Raw genomic sequence first — 15,604 nt, forward strand, 5'->3', positions numbered from 1 at the left:
GCCAGGGTACATCTCTAACACGCAGCTTGCTTGAGGTCCTCCTACCTGCTTCCACCTCACCACCGGTGTCTGTTGGCCATATCGTGCCTCATTTGTCTCATATTTCGACTTTTTTCGTCGACTACAGTTACATACATACCAGTCTCCCAGATACGCGCCCACCCAGGACTAAGGATTTTTACAGCCTGTTGCTGCGCTGTGTTCCCCGGAATGTGATGGAGACCAAATATCCCTCCATCCAGTGGCCCAGTGTGGGTTACCGTCCACCAGTTCTTCTTCCCTACGAACGTCCGGGCACTGTGGTATCACATACTGAACAGGGAATTTGCCACGAAGCAGCGACTGCACAACATTGGCTTGTCAGAATCCCCTCTTTGTCTCCTTGTCCAGCAACTGGACACTGATGAACACCGTCTGACATGCGCCTCATCGCAAGATGTATGGCGCTTCGTGCAGCAAATCATTGCCTGCAATCTCCGGGTGCCACCAGACACAATCGAACCTCGAATGTTTCTATACCCGGAGGACAGACATTTTCCCGCCGCCAAATATCACGCTATTACGTGGGTCAAGGGTGGGCGGCCGCTTATCTCTTTCATGAGGGACCTAAATCCCGCCTCGATTTCTGGACCTACGTATTTACGAACAGCCCATGCAGCTTTCGAAAACACCCCACGTTACCGAACATTATTTGCTAACTATCTTCGAGCGGTCTTTGTTAGACCTCCACTGAGTTGGGGGGTGCCTGGCTCAGAGGCCACCTACCCGTCCTCCCCCGGCGGTGTCTGAGTTTAAACCGCCTACGATCGATTCTACTTCTGACCCCCGCGGATGGGAGAGCGCGTCGCAGATAGCGCGGATTTTATTTATTTTTGCTTTTCCTTTTTCATTCCTTTTCCTTTTTCATTCCTTTTTCATTCCTTTTCCTTTTCCATTCCTTTTCCTTTTCGTTAACCTGAATTTATATTTCTTTTCCTCTTCCGCCGATGTGTTTCACATAATTTCGTGATAATAGTGAATATTACAAAAACACATGCAAATAAAAAGATAACGCCTTCCACTACTGTTGATTCCTGTGTCTCCCACTTCCCTAAGCACCACAGGCTCGGTGGTGGTGAGGGGGAAACTGTGGCCAGGTCTCGGGTTTCGACCCCTGCCCACTTTGCTCTCCGAGCCCCCACCGGTCCCCTACCCAAAAAAAAAGGAAAAAAGCAAAAAAATCAATGCAAATAAAGTCTGGAACCGCGTGACCACTACGGTCGCAGGTTCGAATCCTGCCTCGGGCATTGATGTTTGTGAAGTTCTTGGGTTAGTTAGATTCAAGTAGTTCGAAGTTCTAGGAGACTGATGACCTCATATGTCAAGTCCTATATTTCTCAAAGCCATTTTTGAAGACAAAAAACAACAAGTGTAAGATCACATTGATGCAAAAGAAAGGAGCATTTATCGACTTTATTTTCTTTTCGACCTCGCATGCAGCCCGTTTCTGCTTTCAGCAAATATTCGTGAACTATCAGACACTCAGCAGTGTCTATTCCCCGCAGCAGCTATTTTACTGCATCAGAACATGTACATGGATTTCTTTGCAGCAGGAACAGAATTGGAAAGCAACTTAGTCTCGATATATACCGAGTTACCTTCTATAATGACGAAAATAAAATTGACACTGTTGAAGTGGGCGACTAACTAACAATAATTATCCGCAGTTTGGAACGGGGAAGAAAGAGGTATCCAAACGAAAGTCACGATTCTAATGACAATATTGAACTCGGAAGAATACACAGTGATTCAGAGACAAGTCACCGAAAAAGTTTCAGATACAATTGCAACAAAAAAAATGTTAAAATGTGTGTGAATTCCTAAGGTACCAAACTTCTGAGGTCAGCGGTCCCAGACTTACACACTACTTAAACTAACTTAACGCTGAAAACAACACACCTATGCCCGAGGGAGGACTCGAACCTCTGGTGTGAGGAACAAAAGAAATATGGTACGGAAGAACAGCAGGTCTTTATGACTTAATGATTAACAACTCTAAGGCACTTGGACTCTTACACTTGTTTGGGACGAACCATTGTCACACATCCTGTCGGTTTGATGGCGCACCTAGATGTGAAACCTTCCTGAACTACATATCTCGAGATGGGGTCATTTGTCACATAACAACAGCTCCTATATTCACGTCTCGTGTGATGCATTTAAGAGAGCAGTCCTTGAAGGAAATAACACTTCCTCACCTTGAACTGTAGCAGCACTGACGGGGGCCAGACTAGTACACTACTACTACAAGATCAGAACGTCTGACATTTGCAGAACCACACTTCGGACTGTTTCTGTTATAACCCTTCGATGGATAATGGGTGATCCTGCCATTTCGAAAACATTTATGTTTTTGACCGAGAGACAGAAACAGACACTCACCACACCGTCTCAGTGGAGAGGTCCAGGAAAAGGCAATCCGGAGGAATTAGTTTTAATAGAATCCATTGTGGGATACTGCGGGTACGGGACAACCTTGACACTAACTGAATGGTCATTCTAGGATATAGCAAGCAGTTACCACTCTCATACATCGCTGGCGTCAGCATCAACACTTTCTTCTCTCCTAGATCGCACTGGAAACTATGTCCTAAAATCAGGGTGGAGAGGAAAGGAAAGGGCTCTCCTTGCCCTTCCCCTTCCCACCCCCACCTCCCCCCCCCACCAACGCCCCAGCAATTTCCATGAAGCGTCGTCCACCTTGAGTGACATGATTCCACTTTCAGTGGCATGGCAGCTCAGCTCCTCATCCGCTGATAATTTTTTTTATAATAATGTGAATACATGCACATCATTTGCGGACCAGAATGAAGTACTGCCAGCAGCACCGATCAGATGGGATGAAGCAGCAGTTTATCGGTACGTATTACGTCAAGTCATCTATAATTATTATTATTAATTATTTAGTTACATTGTTTGGACCTATAGAGAATCATATAAGGCAAATTATGACCTGTGGCTGCTATTTTACTTGTACTTCCTGCATTGTTTCATAATCTCGCTATACTTAGCGCGACGTTCATCTGACCATTTTCTTCTAGGTACCTTCGATTTGTCTTCTGATGAAATTTCCAAGCTGTAGACATTATGTCTGAAGACGTTTCTATCTTCGATGTCTGTCAGTGAAATTTTGGAATATTTTTAGATCAATTTGGACCTGCTTTATCCAGACTGTTGTCGTTTTCAGTTCCTGGAAGTACGTCAAATTTTTCTTTGTTTGTCGGCTCTCACCTAGTCTAATGATGTGTCCGTCGTTGGCGGAAATCGGTTTCGAAGTTGGAATATTTTTCTGTGACTGTGTGTGATTGCAGATGGTATCCTTCGTCTGTGGGTTTTGGGCCAACGATTTTTGCGGATGATTTTTCTTTCAACCTTTTTGATATTTTCCAGGTCTCCTTTGTAATTAAGGATTAGAGTGTCGCTGGCGTAGAGTATTTCAGGTTTGATAACAGTCGTGCAGTATCGAATTTTTTTGTTGATATTTATGCATTTTTTATTGTAGATGTTCTCAACTTTGCCTCATGCTTTCCACATTTTGAGTTTTTTTTTTGGGTGCTCATCTTCCTGTAACTGCATGCTCAATAATTTCTTGAAGTGGCTAACCTTGTTTAGTGTGCTATATTTTGTTTTGTTGTGTTTTGTAGCCATGAATTCGGCTTCGATAAAGAAATTTGCAGTCCAGCTTTCTCGGCCCATTCTTTGAGGATCTCAATCTAAGGGATTTCTGTTTGTTCATCGCCAGAAAGGATAGTGAGACCATCAGCGAAGGCTAGATATGTGACGTCGATGTTATCGGTTTCTTTTCCTATCCTGATCTGTCTCCTGATATTCCGAATTTTTAGTTCTTGTTCCCATTCTTTGATGATTTTGCATAAAACGATGTTGAAAAGTAGTGGGGAAAGGCCATCGCCATGCTATTATTATTATTATTATTATTATTATTATTATAAATTACTTTATCAGACATTATCTGGTTAAAAATGGAAAGTGACGCGGACCTTGATCAAGCGTGACTTCCTTTTAACTGTACGGTATAGGTTACATTGCATTTAGGAACTTTCGGGTAATTGACCATGTATCAAAAATTACAGATTTCTGTAGTCGTATATATATGCTTGGATGTAGCTGTATTGCGTTGATGTACTGGTGGATATTGTGTGGTATGACTCCTGTAGTTGATAGTATAATTGGTATAATATCAACTTTATCCTGATGCCACATGTCCTTGACTTCCTCAGCCAGTTGGGTGTATTTTTCACTTTTTTCTCCTGTTTTCTTCTGTATATTTGTTGTATTGGGTATGGATATTTCGATTAGTTGAGTTAATTTCTTCTTTTTATTGGTGAGTATGATGTCAGGTTTGTTATGTGGTGTTGTTGTATCTGTTGTAATGGTTCTGTTCCAGTATAGTTTGTATTCATCATTCTCCAGTACATTTTGTGGTGCATATTTGTCTGTGGGAACGTGTTGTTTTATTAGTTTGTTGTATGACAAGTTGTTGATGTATTATTTTTGCTACATTGTCATGTCTTCTGGGGTATTCTGTACTGGCTAGTATTCTACATCCGCTTGTGATGTGATCTACTGCTTCTATTTGTTGTTTGCAAAGTCTGCATTTATCTGTTGTGGTGTTGGGATCTTTAATGATATGCTTGCTGTAATATCTGGTGTTTATTGTTTGATCCTGTATTGCGATCATGAATCCTTCCGTCTCACTGTATATATTGCCTTTTCTTAGCTATGTGTTGGATGCGTCTTGATCGATGTGTGGCTGTGTTAGATGATATGGGTGCTTGCCATGTAGTGTTTTCTTTTTCCAATTTACTTTCTTCGTATTTGTTGATGTTATGTGATCTAAAGGGTTGTGGAGGTGGTTATGAAACTGCAATGGTGTAGCCGATGCATTTATATCAGTGATCGCTTTGTGTATTTTGCTAGTTTCTGCTCGTTCTATCAAGAATTTTCTTAAATGGTCTACCTGTCCATAATGTAGGTTTTTTATGTCGATAAATACCCTTCCTCCTTCCTTTCTGTTTAATGTGAATCTTTCTGTTGCTGAATGTATGTGATGTATTCTATATTTCTGGCATTGTGATCGTGTAAGTGTACTGAGTGCTTCTAGGTCTGTGTTACTCCATTTCACTACTCCAAATGAGTAGCATAAGTATTTATAGCTTTTGTCTTGTTTCTTGTGTCAATTCTGTTTTCAGTATTTTTGTCAGTCTTTGTCTATAGTTTTCTTTTAGTTCTTCTTTAATATTTGTATTAGCTATTCCTATTTCTTGTCTGTATCATAGATATTTGTAGGCATCTGTTTTTTCCATCGCTTCTATGCAGTCGCTGTGGTTATCCAATACGTAATCTTCTTGTTTAGTGTGTTTTCCCTTGACTATGCTATTCTTACATTTGTTTCTTCCAAAAGCCATATTTATATCATTGCTGAATACTTATGTTATCTTTGGTAATTGGTTGAGTTGTTGATTTGTTGCTGCCAGTAGTTTTAGATCATCCATGTATAGCAAATGTGTGATATTGTGTTGGTATGTTCCAGTAATATTGTATCCATATATTGTATTATTTAGCATGTTGGATAGTGGGTTGAGAGCAAGGCAGAACCAGAAAGGACTTAATGAGTCTCCTTGGTACATTCCACGCTTAATCTGTATTGGCTGTGATGTGATATTGTTTGAATTTGTTTGGATATTAAGTGTGGTTTTCCAATTTTTCATTACTGTGTTTAGGAACAGTATCAATTTAGGATTTACTTTGTGTATTTCCAATATTTGTAGTGACCATGAGTGGGGTACACTATCAAAAGCTTTTTGGTAATCAATGTATGCGAAGTTTAGCGACCTTTGTTTAGTTTTAGCTTGATATGTCACCTCTGCAGCTATTATCAGTTGCTCTTTACATCCTCGTCCTCCTTTGCAAGAGCCTTTTTGTTCTTCATTTATAATTTTGTTATGTGTTGTATGTGTCATTAATTTCTGTGTAATGACGGAAGTTAATATTTTGTATATTGTTGGTAGGCGAGTTATGGGGCGATATTTAGCTGGGTTTGCTGTGTCTGCTTGATCTTAAGGTTTCAGATAAGTTATTCCATGTGTATCAGGGAATGTGTATGGGTCTGCAATGTAACTGTTAAATAATTTAGTTAGATGTGAATGTGTTCAGGTGAACTTTTTTAGCCAGAAATTTGCTATTTTATCTTTTCCAGGGGCTTTCCAATTGAGAGTTGAATTAATTGCTTGGGTGACTTCATGTTGCAAAATTATCACTTCAGGCATTTGTGGTATCATTTTGTATGTGTCTGTTCCTGCTTGTGTACACCGTGCATGTCTGTTATGCCGTACCGGGTTTGACCATATGTTGCTCCAGAAGTGTTCCATGTCTGTTATGTTTGGTGGATTGTCTATTTTAATGTGTGTGTTATCTATTGTCTGGTAAAATTTCTATTGGTTTGTGTTGAATGTTTGGTTTTGTTTCCTTCTATTTTCACTTTTTTGTTTCTTCTAAGTCGCTTGGCCAATGCTTGTAATTTCTGCTTCTTTTCATCTAATTGCTCTATTGCTTCTTGTTGTGAGATTTTACCTAACCTTTTTCGTTTTTTTTTCTTCTGACATTTCATTTCTTATAAATTGTGTTAGTTGTCCGATGTCTTTTTTCAGTTTTTCTATTCTGATCTGTAGCCTGTGTTGCCATGCTGGTTTTGTGGGTTTCTTCTGTGTGTTGGTTGGGTCTGATCTCTACCTAGTATGTATGTTTAGTGTAGTGAGTGCTCCTATATAAACCAGTAGTTGTAAGTCTTCCATAGTTGTATTTTCATTTATTTTGTTGTGTATGATTGTGTTGATAGTTTTTATTGTTTTTTCGACTTGTGGGTTATTTGGCGGTCTATGCAAGAATGGTCTAATGTCTGTATTTGTGTCTTTGTATTCTATAAATGTCAGCTGAATTTTTTCTTCTATATCTAACATGTGTGTCACTTCGTGTTCTATTTGTGCTTGTTCTGGTGTCTGTCTTAAGATTTCGTTTTCCTCTGTTTGTTTAATTGATGCGTGTTGTTCTTTGTTTGTTTGCTCTCGATGTTTGATTCCATTACAGTATTTTCTTCTTCTGATTGCACATTATTTTGTTCCAGTACTTGTTGTATTTGTTGTTTGATGTTTTGTAATTCTGACTGTGGTATCCTGTTATTTTTGATTATTACACGGATGTGATTAGCTAGTCGTTCTGTTAAAAATTTTAATTCAGGGTACCTGGTAATAAATTTTGTGTATACTTGTGATCTGTATCCAATTGTGTTGGTTCCTAAGTTTGTTGCTTGGTAATAACAGAACATGAGGTGTAGCGTAACGTCATCTGACCATCTCATCCTCTGTCTTTGTTTTCCTTCTAGAGTGATTGCAGGAAGCATATCCTGCAAAACACCTCTATTTGGATTCAAATCATTTTCCGTGTGGCTAGCAGTGTTGTTACCATTGGGGACTGGCATAGGGTTCAAGCGTCGTCTCCGACAATAACAGCGCTTGTCCGAGGCTTCATTAGTTCTGTCCTGGACCAACTAATCACACTAAAAGGGGGGTTAGCCCTATTAGTGGTTTGTTCTTTTTGTCGCCTTTTGCGACTGGCAGAACATACCGGAGGCCTATTATTTTCCTGGGCCTCCACGGGTTTATTAGTTTTATTATTATTATTATCATTAAGGTTATTGTTAAGGTTGCAATAAGTACTGGGAGATGAAGAAGCTTGCACAGGATAGAATAGCATGGAGAGCTGCATCAAACCAGTCTCAGGACTTTAGACCACAACAACAAGAACGACATTATTATTATTTATTATTATTAATAATAATAATAATAATAAGTGTGAATGATACATTAAACTTAGTTCCTTGCTATAACTGTTACAGATGCACAGCGTCAGCTGCAGCCCACAGGTTGTCCAGCGATGTTAGACTATGCCGTAACACAAGCACAGCAGCTGCTATGAGTGCCTGATCCAGAGTTGAACGAGGAAACTCACATGTTTCCACAGTTGCCGCCCACATGGTGTCTTTCCGACCTTTCAGATCTGGTATCATCTGACTATACCACAGCACAAACCTAACAGCCAAGTCTCACAAGAGTACTGTTAGTACACAGTGTAACTGCCAGTGGTTCTAAACGTGTAAATGTATGTTAGGTACTTGACAATGACTCGGGTGTAATTATAGAAGTAAAAAATGCACAACGTGCCGGTGCTGATTTCCAGTAGTCATGGTATCAGTGAGACTATCTCTTCAGAATGAAGGGAAGATGACAGATGAATTTGACGCACCTGACACCCATATTTACGTTCGTATATTTGGTTGTAAACTGCCTACGGTGGATTCTGCGACTGGACGGTGTATAATCGCGCTAAACTACAGTCCTAATACGGGTTATAATAAAGCTACAGAAAGAATTAGAGTTCTCGATTTGTCGCTCCTTGACTGTTTATTCAGCCTGTGAAGTATGTAACCTAGCTCTGAGCCCCCACAACCGTTCCGCACCAATGATGTCCGGTACAAGAAACAATACCAACGACATGATGTAACTGCTACAAACGTAACTCTAAACAGAGGGCTCTTTCACTGGGCTCCAGTAAATCTGGGTTCGCTATCGTTTACGGGGGCCAGCAAAAAGACCCGTTGCATAAACCCACTGTTTATAGTCAATAAATTTTAACTGTATTTGTATAATGTGCAGACAGGGTTGACTAACCAAGACAGCAACATACTCACATAAAATAATTTTGTAAATAAATAAATTTATTTTTACCTGTCAAACGAAATGGTAATTATGAAAAATAATCAGAATTCGACACCAAAGGCATAATTTTTGCAATGGAGATCTTGAATGCACAGCTACTGTTCCGAATAGATCGCAAAAGGAAGGATGATATTATGAAACTAGCGATACGACCGATACACACGTCTTCACTGTCTCACTTATCAATAAATCACAAATCCAACAAAACGAAATAGAATCTAAGTCTACGAATGTGGTTCAACTCGAAACCAGTTCAACTTCTTCTCACCACGGATATATGCAAAGTTCATCCGACAAACCTCGGCAAAATTTTCACAAGTTCACCTAAGTGTGTGAGTATATCCTCAGAATGCAGGATGACACGAAAAATTTTCCTAGTCCGAACGACCTCTAAAATATTCTGTCTTGAAAAAAACTCAGCAAATTTCTATACGTTCAGCGTAATGGCGTTGTGCATCGCCAAAAAATTCCACCTTACACGCACTGCGGTTCCTGAGTCGCAATCCAACACAGGCGTTGCCTCAACTAGACCTGAGATCACACAGTCCCAATGAAAGATGGCTGCCACCTAATTACGACCTTTGTGTCCTACTAAGTTAACCTAGTAAGACACTTAACATATTTTACATACAAAATTCACGATGTCAACATTTAATACACATCATATATGACTTTTTACATGAATTTTGTTATCTTTTCATTTATGAACATGACTCCATCTATCTTTTATAGTTTACTAATAATTCATATTTTCAGGTAGACAGTTACGCATTTTTCCAGTTTTTCCATGTCAAATGAATATAAATAAATGTTTCAGTCTTCTAATGTTCCTTATTTATCTCTAAATTAGGGTAATGAAGCTACGTTTATTTATGTAATTCTTGTTTAGCGAAAAAAATAAAGTTTTTAGCTGCAAAACCACGTTTTTGGAGCTTAATCCAAAAATTGGGTGTCGTAATCATAATTCTGTTATAGTGACCTGATAGGGCTCGACGAGAATTTTCTACTGGTATATTATTTGTTGCAATCACACAACCCATTTCCGAGATATAATTTTCCGCACTTCGTATAATATAATAATTATTCAAATTTGTCTTAATTGAAAACTATTTATGACAACGGTGGAGCACCGCCACAGTGACCATCGCCATAATTTTCCCTTTAAAATGAGACTACTGGCTCCTCTGTATCTCCACTGGTTCTATCTTTATTAACCTTTGTAATGTTATGCCACGCATAGGGTATGCGAATTGCGTCCATTACGGAGTTGTAACGGCTATGTGTCATGCACTCGGCAGGTCACCATAGCTTACCCTACCCGTCACAGACGGTAAATACCTAATTATAGCGCCACCGAGTCGCCAAATAGGCAGTACACTCACAATATGTATGGTTAAGCTAGAGGGACACAAAAACGTAAATATAAAACACCAAAGTGTTGTTAAACTGAAAGACCTATATTGTACACTATCAATTGCCACAGATAGACTGCGTCGTTGGCGTCCATATGTGAGACGGGTAAATTATGAATTTGTTGGGGATTTGCACAATAACAGTGTTAATATTGACCAAGTGGATCAGTGCATCAAGGCCAGTGTTCCCGCTGCACCTAAGTGTGTAAATGTTGAGCGTGTAACTATAAAAGCAAAATATTCAAAAAGAGTGCCCATGTGTGTGTAAATGCACCTATAGGCTTTAATACGACTCAGGCTGATATCAAAGCATATAAAAACACTTATTTGGATAATTCTGTAAAGCTGAACGATTTTGTGTTAATAAAACGAGCGTTCCATAAAAGCATTCTTATTTACTTCCAACCTACAATAACTTTAATAGTGAAAAAAATGGTTCAAATGGCTCTGAGCACTATGGGACTCAATATTTGATGTCATTAGTCCCCTAGACTTAAAACAACTTAAACCTAACTAACCTAAGGACATCACACACGTCCATGCCCGAGTCAGGATTCGAACCTGCAACAGTAGCAGCAGCGCGGTTCCGGACGGAAGAGCCTAGAAACGCTCGGCCACAACGGCCGGCGGGTGGTGAAACGATAAAATTATAGTAATAACACAGATATAGCAACTGAAATCATTTTTTATTATAAGAAGCAATAAATTTTTTCAAAAAAGAGGTTGCTTATATGCAGATTTAGTGTACAAAACAGCTACTGATCAACAATAGAATATTTACAGCAGTAGAGGTGAATTATACAAGCAACAGTGCATTTTCTCTAAAAGAGTTTGCATAAATGCAGAATGACTTTATTTTCTGTGATAGCTGCGTGGGTGGCCACTTCACCAACTCATTGCGACAGCGGCCCAAAAGAAAACTGGACCCCACGCGATGTGCGCCGGAGACGCGGGCATGGCATCCATTCTGCAACCACACAGGCGGTAGGTGTTAAGATGGACTCTCCTAGTTTACGAATGGAAACCTTAAAAAGAGCCTGGTGGACGATGAGAAGCGTGCCGGAAACTGATGGGCCACTAAGCGTCAAGAGTGCACTCGAGGAGGTGTGTGTGTCTCATGCATAGCAGCAGCGCCGGCCGCGGTGGCCGAGCGGTTCTAGGCGCTTCAGTCCGGAACCGTACGACTGCTACAGTCGCACGTTCGAATCCTGCCTCGGGCATGTAATGTCCTTAGGTTAGTTAGGTTTAACTAGTTCTAAGTTCTAGGGAACTGATGACCTCAGCTGTTAAGTCCCATAGTGCTCAGAGCCATTTGAACCATAGCAGCAGCGGTTTTTAAATGCCTTAGAAAGCGAGATGGTGTCGAAAATTCCAGCATCCCATAGGTACTGCGAAGGAGCGTGCACAAAGCCCCAAGAATTCGCACAGGGAGGCGTGTGACACTGAAGAACAGTGAAAGAAGCCAGCCTGCTTAAAAAAAGAATTCTAGATAGTAAGGACGTTCCTTATAAATCACAAACTCCACCAGATTCTGAGACGAAGCACAAACATGAGAGTTTACAGTCCTCGCGCAGGGGTAGTAGTTACAAAGAAGTGTTGTGTGGCTGCTTTCACAACAACTTAGGAATGCAGGAAAACATCGAAATAATGAGCGACTACCGCTGGGAGCAACTTTGATGGTGAAATAGTGAGATGAAATAGTGAGAAAGAGGCCAGTTTCCGAGTCACAGGCCAGCCCATGTAAGATAAAGTGTTTCCACCCTGCGGTGGGAGCCGTCGTCATGAAACGGCGATCAGTCATTGGGCGGCGTTGCAAATTTCGTCCCGCAATGTCAATGTTAAGAGCAGGAAGATGTTAGAGTAGTCGTTGAGCTGAGAGGTGGATGAGAAGTGAAGAGAACAGTCGAGGAGACATCTCGGAAGCAAGACAACATGGGGCCTTCCGTCCATCGCCAACATCCGCCTTCCGACACCGTGATAACGCTGTTTCGGCTACAACAACACGAGGTGACCTGTCAACGCGGTCATGGTTGTGGGCCGCACCGCACAGCGGCGGGCCGCTGAGCAGAATGGCCGATTCTCGCTGCACAGCTCCGTGGCGACGCGCCGTCATCAAAGACAAACGTCTGTGAAGAGCAATAAGATGATTCATTCCTTCCTTTCTCTTAATAACTGAGTCGTGTACACGTCCAGTCAAATCTGCCCTGAAATTTGTAATTTTTGTTTCCCTTTGTGTGTAAAAGTTACTGAAATAAATGCACGCAATTCACATTTTATTCATCTAAACTACCTGTTCCATTCGCTCACCATAATGTCATAACTTTTTGCTTTTTGATTTCAATTCATCACCGATGTCACTCCATTATTGGCCCCCAAACTGGAGCTACTTAATTCGTAATCTGCATGCCATTTTACGCAAGAGATCAGAGTTCTCTATTCACTAAATATTTTGTGACCAATGTAAGGTGATTTCGTTAGTCATCTACATCTCATTTCATGTCAGACAAAAGAAGTCACGATTCACTACATTACATAACAGTAACCGATCAAATACACAGTATTTGCAGTGTGCAAGAGATACATTACATTAAGAAGATTTTATTTATTTACAGTATTTATAGGGAATATGTACTAGGAGCAGCAGGTGAAAAACCACACACATACACAGAAAATATGTACACACTTGTTTTTAAAGCACATAGTGTGCTGTAGTATATATGGCACACAAAATAATGTGCTATCGATATGCTTACGAACACACGCACACACACACACACACACACACACACACACACACACACACACACAACTACGAGGGCTATTTGGAAAGTAAGGAACGATAGGTCACGAAATGGAAACCACAGTGAAAATCAAAACTGTTCTATTTGCAACAGTTAGCTACAACTTCCAGCTACATATCTCCATAGTCGCCGGTCCGACTTAGACGTTCGTCGTAGTGTTGTACCAACTTTCCAATACCCTCGTTATAGAAGGCAGCCGCCAGTGCTTTCCGCCAATTCTCTACGCTCGCCTACAGCTTGCTGTCTGTGCCAAAATGTTGTCTTCATAGCCAGCGGTTCATGTGAGCAGAGATGAAACTCAGAGGGAGACAATTACGGGCTGTATTGTGGATAATCAAACATTTACAATTGAAAACGATGCAGGAGCATCTTCATTACCCCTGTAGAATGCGGCTAAGAATTGTCTTGACTGGGTGCTTGTGTTGTCCTCCTCATTTCATCGCCCGCATCTCGTGGTCGTGCGGTAGCGTTCTCGCTTCCCACGCCCGGGTTCCCGGGTTCGATTCCCGGCGGGGTCAGGGATTTTCTCTGTCTCGTGATGGCTGGGTGTTGTGTGATGTCCTTAGGTTAGTTAGGTTTAAGTAGTTCTAAGTTCTAGGGGACTTATGACCACAGCAGTTGAGTCCCATAGTGCTCAGAGCCATTTTTGAGCCTCATTTCATCATCATTCATGAAAGTGGCATGATTGGATTGAGTAAAGGTTGGGAATTTGTACGGGCGCTGATAACCTCGCAGCTGAGCGCCCACAAACCAAACATCTTCATCAATTGTCTTGTAGAAGAAAATGCACGACAGTTATGTAATGTTGGCTGCATAGCTTCAGGCGAAATTTGTCACGAGGCCCTCGTACTTGGCAGGAGACACTATTATTCCAGGTATCTTTATGTGCTCCCTGTGTGCTCAGAACTAAAAAGAACGACGTAACGAGATCGATGGGCATACTAGAGATACTGCCCAACATACCTGTGCAAAACATCATTGGATTTTCACTGTGGTTTCAATTTCGCGACTAATCGTTCCTTACTTTCCGGATAGCCCTCGTATGACAAACACTTTATTCTATTCCACTCTCTCTCTCTCTCTCTCTCTCTCTCTCTCTCTCTCTCTCATACACACACACACACACACACACACACACACACACACACACACACACACACACTCCAGTAATGTGATAACGCAACGGTCCCGATCCCATCCGCACTGTTTAAGGGTTTGTCGTCATGACGCAACAGACCAGCTTTCATCTGCAGTCAGTACGCACATCATAGGCCCTCGATCGGAAAAATACTTACTGCACCGTATAAGGAGAGTCATCATCGGCAGACGACACTCCTTAGTTTTCGGTCACAATCGCGTCTTTGAGGCCGTAGGATGCACACTATTGGCCCGTCTCTGGATGGCACTTGCATCTACAGGATATGAATATCTCTTCTCTTCGATCTGAGCCCTACAATCTCCACAATCCGTAAGCCATTCGCCTCATCTTTCATCAGGCAGATAACTTGCGTGTTCCGAGGTGTTATGCCATAAGGAATATCTGTCGGACATCCAGTCGTGTCGAATCCATTTCTCACAACTTACTCTGTACTGTCGGGAAAAACCGTTAGAAATGGTAACAACCTAACATTCCTTAATAACACTTTAAACTCTGATCTATTGCACTCACTAGACGAGCTGATAGGGTCACAAGGCGGACAAATTACGGCAGAAAAAGTGTTGCAGCATATTCACAACTAAAGAGATGAACAACGGTATTATATCGAGATGAGAGGTATTTTCTCTTGCTGTGCTGCCATGGTTCTATTAATAGTTAGTGTATTCTACGTGTTGCTTAAGGCATAAAACCACTCATCCACCTGAAGTGCCAGTCAGTCAGATTCCCGTCAAGTGGACAAATAACAGCAACACAGATTAAGAAAGTGTAAGGCAGAGGAAGACTAAACTTTTATTAGAAAATAAGAACTCACGAGACAGTGCAAGTTCAACAGATGCCTAAACTTTCTGAGTAAGATTTTCAAACACCGAAATAAGGGAAAACTTGATAGTGTGTAATCACCGACGCAAAACGTATTTTATGACATTGTTTCAGAGGCAAACCAATAAACATTCAGGACGAATTTTTTACAAAAACAGGGAATGTTATTTGGCAGAAATGTATTACAGACAAATGTAAAATTGCACAAGCCAGGCTAACGCCCCATGTCGTAATCAAAACGAAAAACAGGCACAGGGACGACATTGTGCAAAACGGAACAAAGGCAACAGAGAGTGTGTCACATTGCGCAAGCCAGAAGCTTCAACAGAAAAACTAGTAACATGAGTTCTGCTAGGACAAACCATCAGAAGTCCTGAAAGCCATTTTTGCGAAATAGAATGTGATGAAGATGGCTGATGCGCCTGAGAAAGTAGGCCACATTCGCTCATCCCCAACCCAACGTAACATTACTGTCTGTAATCAGTAGTAATGAGTAATCAGGCTTCTGAGCCTTTGTGTTAATCATTACATCGCAGTATACCAGTCATGAGGCTGTCTATGGTATGCTGCTGCCATTTGCCA

The sequence above is a fragment of the Schistocerca nitens genome, chromosome 3 (assembly GCF_023898315.1).
Source record: "Schistocerca nitens isolate TAMUIC-IGC-003100 chromosome 3, iqSchNite1.1, whole genome shotgun sequence".
NCBI lineage: Eukaryota > Metazoa > Arthropoda > Insecta > Orthoptera > Acrididae > Schistocerca > Schistocerca nitens.